A 5,000-nucleotide genomic window follows, 5' to 3' on the forward strand; every position below is an offset into this window, starting at 1 on the left:
ACCCTGTGTATCTATGGGAGCGGTTCTGACACTATAGTGTATTTGCTGTGTGGACACAGGCGGCGGCGGCAGCACTGTGATAAATACATTTATTCATTTATCTGACCAGAGAGACAAACACTAGAAATACAGCTCCACGTGGAGACGTCTCACATTCCTCCCACCGTCAGAGGAAGAGTATTAAAAATATCATTATTGAGTGTTTGTTTTGGACCTCAGAGCTCTGATGGACTTATATTGATTATCACTAAGTTCTGATAACTGCAGAGATCACACCAGTGAGTATATATATGAGACATACGTGGGCCGTACACTAAAGCGAGGTTAGCAAACGTGTCGCCAAAGGTTTGTTCAGTTAGTGTGGAACAGCGCTGTGACAGAGTCCTGTAGGATGCCTCTGGTAGATAGTAGTGGGAGTTGGTCCTAACCATGAGCACCCCACTGCCTCGCTCGGGGGGGGTCTCTGCAGCATGTAGCTCTACCTGCTCTCTTCCCTCTCTTATCCACACTGCTGGTCCACGTGCTCTCACTGAACGCTGATGTGTATGTGCGTGCGACCGATCGCTGCCTCGTGTTGTTTGATTGACACATTTCATATCTAACACTGGCTGACGCTCTGAGCCAATCAGCTCGCCAGACCACCGGGAACTCTCCCGGCGCTCCCGTTGTGTCGTACACACACAAACTGGAAGATCTTTTTCACATGGCTGAGCCTCATGGACAGATTGCTCTGGCACTTTCTAACCGAGTCCCTAACGAGGTCTCTAACGAGGGGTCTACCCTCCCCATCACCCCCGGCAGATGGTGTTTAATCAGAGAGAAATACACACAGACAAGTGAATGTTTATGAGCTCTCTGCAGTCCTTTACAGATTAACAGTTATTACAGCAGTTATACAGGAAGAGGAGGAACAACTGCAGGTATCCAGAAACAACTGAAAGAAAGACTCTGAATAACCCTAAATAACAGTGAGAGACTTATTTAAAATAACCCTAAATAACAGTGAGAGACTTATTTAAAATAACCCTAAATAACAGTGAGAGACTTATTTAAAATAACCCTAAATAACAGTGAGAGACTTATTTAAAATAACCCTAAATAACAGTGAGAGACTTATTTAAAATAACCCTAAATAACAGTGAGAGAAGCAACCAGTGCGAGTTACAAAGTGTCAAACAGGAAGTCGGAGCGGCAGTGGGGTCCAAAGGACGACTGACAGGAAGCTCCGAGTTTTACCTGCTGAGTCAGTGGGAGAGAGAAAGTGAAGGGAAGGAAATGAAGCTGCTGAGTCAACGACAAGGACGGGGTGGACTCATGGTCCCACAGCGGATATTAAGTGGTCAAAGACACTAATTCAACAATAACACTGATGTTAGTGTGTGTAAAGTCAGAAAGGCTTCAAGCAGACGATGTAAGAAAGTTAAGAAAGAGTTTTTCTCTACATGGACATATTAATAAAACTACAAAAACATTCTGAATTCACACGTCTAATGTAAAATAATGTGAAAAATCTGTTACTGCAAATAAAATTACTGCTTATTTACATAAAATGTCTTTTTTTTTACATAGAAAGATTAAAATACATCTGCAAATCTTCAAGTTTTCTCAGATATTTACTGTTTAATAGATTAAACTGTTAAATTCAAGTTTAATACTGTTAGTAGATGTAAATAACATAAAAGTTGTGATAATTAACAGTAAAAAGAGGTATTTGCTCTGTAATTTTACATGGATTTGTTTGTTAACTGACAGATATCTTGTATACTTATGGAAGTTTTCGCAAATAAAAAAACATTGAATAAATATATAATATATATATAATAAATAATTACTGTAATTTTACACATAATGACTTTTATTACAGTTCTATAACTTTTAACATTCAGATTAAAATAGGAAAAATCCAAACAGCACTCTGCTGTAAATGTAAACCTGATTATTTGTGTTCACCTGTATTTATAGCTCATTGTTTTATAGTGTAAATATCTTTAAACATTACAGACAAAAAATTAAACAAGATTTTATATAAAATTAAAGTTAAAAACTATTTTAATTATAGAAAATTACTGTATTTTTACGAGTGATTTTATTTTGTTTAACTGTATTTTGTTATTTAGTGCTCCAGCTGCCAGAACAGTTCTTTTTAACATTGTACAATAGAGTAGATGATGAATAGATCTCAGTTTTGATGTGAAACTGTAGTTGAGGTTTGCCGCTGTGGGGCAGTTTAGGTTTCCCACAGAGGTCACGGAAAAGTGTTTAGTAAAGGACAGAAGACGTCATTTGTGTGAGTGTTCGACCGCAGCCAGAGACACTTAAACACAGTTCACTGGTTGTGGAAATCTGGCTGATCCGGACTGCTTCTCCATCCTCGTGTATGGAGCCCAGAAATCACCTCGTACGGCAGCAAACACACTAACAAGCCCTGACAGCAGGAAAATGAGCAGAAATATGAGCCCAGCAGATGTTTGGAGTTAGATTTGAGTCAACAGTAGGACTTCCTCTGCTTGGTTCGTATCCCCTCCATTTCACACTGAGATCAATGCGTTACATTAATGACTTCAGACTCTCGCCGGTCGCCCCCTCATTCAACCTCTCTGTCCACTCCGACGGCCAATTCGTCTTATGATAATAAAGCGTTAATCCAGCTGCTTATGGATTCATAATCCGTCAAAACCACTTACATTCAGTGAGAAATGAACTTTAATTCAAAATAGAGCTGAAGGAACTAAATCCCCAGAGTCTGAACTGACTTTCTGAACTAGTTTTCTGCTTCGTTGGTAGATTCATTGGGAATAAATGCAGTAATTAGTCTGCTGTTAACGGAGAAAGAGAGTGTGTGTGTGCTGAAAATACAACTGTTTATGTCTTATTTACTATTTATGAATATTTCAGTCTCCGGGATGAACATAAAGACAAACAGCTGGAGTGTGGGAGTGTGACAATGAACAGGTGATTTCAATCTGCTAGTGTTAAAGGAAGTCAGTTACACACACACACACACACACACACACACACTCAGGTAGGTGTGTGAGGAGTGTGAACACACTTGGCAAGTCAAGACTGGAAGACTGGAGCTTCATTAATAATGACATCATCCTTACAGCATCAGAATATATGAGTGTGTGTTGGAGATAATCCTCTAACAGTTCTGGTTATTGGTTTAACCAAATGGGACAAAAGAAGAATGCGTTTGCTGATGAGTTTTGGCAGCCAGGTCTACGACTGTAAGAGGAAGTTACTTGAAATAAAAACACATATATTACTGGACTCAGTCGAGACTAGAACTAATAAAAACGTCTCTGTCTGACCTCTACAGTGAATCTGATCCATCCCCGATTCTGCCCCCTAGAGGCAGCAGCAGCAGGATTCTCCACTGAGGTCATCTCTGTGGCCTCCCTGATAATGGAGATCCTGTTAGCAACAAATGTGTGGAGCCTTGTGTGTGTGTGTTTGCTGTGTACTTCAGCTCCAGCTTTAACTCTGTTCGGAGTACTTTATCCACTCCAGAGGCCGATACGGCGTCAGCCAGTTCCATCCTGGGGATCGTAATCTTCTTGAGGGCAGCCACTCTTCCCTTCCCCTTAATGAATCAAACATGAATGGTGTTTCTGTCGTTCGTCAGTACTCTGTGAGAGGCGGTGAAGTTGTGACTGTGTGTGTCTGTGGGTGTCTGTGTGTGTTTGAGGCATCTTCTCGCCTTGAAATCAGTGATCTTGTGGAGGTCTAACCTCCATTTAACCCACTGCTCAGAGAACATCGAGGGTTCTTCCTCATCACAGCCACAGTTTAGTTTAGATAGCTCTTAGCAGTCAGAGTGAAGGGTTGTGAGAACCCTGCAGCACTGCCTCGATCTAACCAACACACAATGTTAACCACACGAGCTTTATTTTGAAAATCTAACTGTATTTTTATCATTTCTAACAATCAGACAGACTTAATAGGCTTCATACGCTTCCATTACCTCTTTGGTTGTTTGAACTGCGTTTTCTTCCACCTTGCGACCCCCCCAGGAAGCTCTGGTGACCCCTAGTGAGTGAACCCTTCCTGGTTTGACCCTATCAAAGAAATTCTAGTAAAACCTATGAGAGCTTTACAAGTGATGTAAAGTTTGAGTAAAGTGAGTTGAACCAAACTTTTTGAATATTCACACCTCTCCTGTGATTTCTCACAAGACTCCCACAATCCTCCTCTGCTGTTCACACTGACTTATAATGTGAGAACTCGCTCTCTCTCTCTCTCTCTCTCTCTCTCTCTCTCTCGGTCCGTCCTTGGTTAACCTTCTGTAAAAAACAACCTGATGCCAAGATCCTGCATCTTATCTTCACTTCTGGAAAAACAGCAAATATCTGCCAGTGTGATAAGAGCTAAACAACCATGATGGAAACCAGGAGGTGAACAGGAACAGACCATAACAAAGCACCATTCTTCTTTTCTTGCATTAATTCACACAGATCAGAGCCGAGAGCTGGTAGGAACATTAGCATTCGAGCCAGACGGGCTGAAACACAACGAGAGCAGGACGAAGCAGCGGGACAGCCAAGAAAGCGACTGCAGAACAACAGAAAAAAACAAAATACAGAAAACATGAGACTAAAAGGCAGAGCAGACACAAAGCTGTTAGGAGCATTAGCACGTTAGCCAAAAAACCCTGAATGAACGACACAAACAAAGGCTGTTTTTCCAGATGGAGAAATAATGACAGAGAAAAGGCTTGAAATCTTAAAAGCATCAGTGTGCTCTCAGCCAGGTGTATCTGTCAGTGGAAAATGTTCCCAATCAGCAGGCAGGTGTCCGTCTAAATCTTTAATCAGGACGCCTCCAACAGATGCTGCTTTCTATGGAAAATGTGAATCAGATATAAGACGATGCACGAAACATATGGTTCATCGTTAATGACAGACAGTCAGTGAGTGTGTCTGTGTCCAACTCTTCCTCACAGGTTAGTTAATGACAGACAGTCAGTGAGTGTGTCTGTGTCCAACTCTTCCTCACAGGTT

At 41.3% G+C, this 5,000-nt stretch overlaps 1 protein-coding gene and 1 long non-coding RNA gene across 2 annotated transcripts in view; one reads left to right on the forward strand and one right to left on the reverse strand.

Moving 5' to 3' along the window:
• Window positions 1–5,000, reverse strand: part of mgat4b (alpha-1,3-mannosyl-glycoprotein 4-beta-N-acetylglucosaminyltransferase B) — a 94,324-nt gene that overhangs the window by 57,404 nt on the left and 31,920 nt on the right. The gene's annotated exons all lie outside the window — the stretch shown is intronic.
• The window catches only part of LOC127374698 (uncharacterized), a 393-nt gene continuing 284 nt past the window's right edge, over window positions 4,892–5,000 (forward strand). Inside the window, exon 1 of the long non-coding RNA XR_007887198.1 lies at window positions 4,892–4,997. This is a non-coding gene — a long non-coding RNA (uncharacterized LOC127374698). The remainder of the gene's footprint in view (window positions 4,998–5,000) is intronic.

The sequence above is a fragment of the Dicentrarchus labrax genome, unplaced genomic scaffold (genome assembly GCF_905237075.1).
Source record: "Dicentrarchus labrax unplaced genomic scaffold, dlabrax2021, whole genome shotgun sequence".
Lineage (NCBI taxonomy): Eukaryota > Metazoa > Chordata > Actinopteri > Moronidae > Dicentrarchus > Dicentrarchus labrax.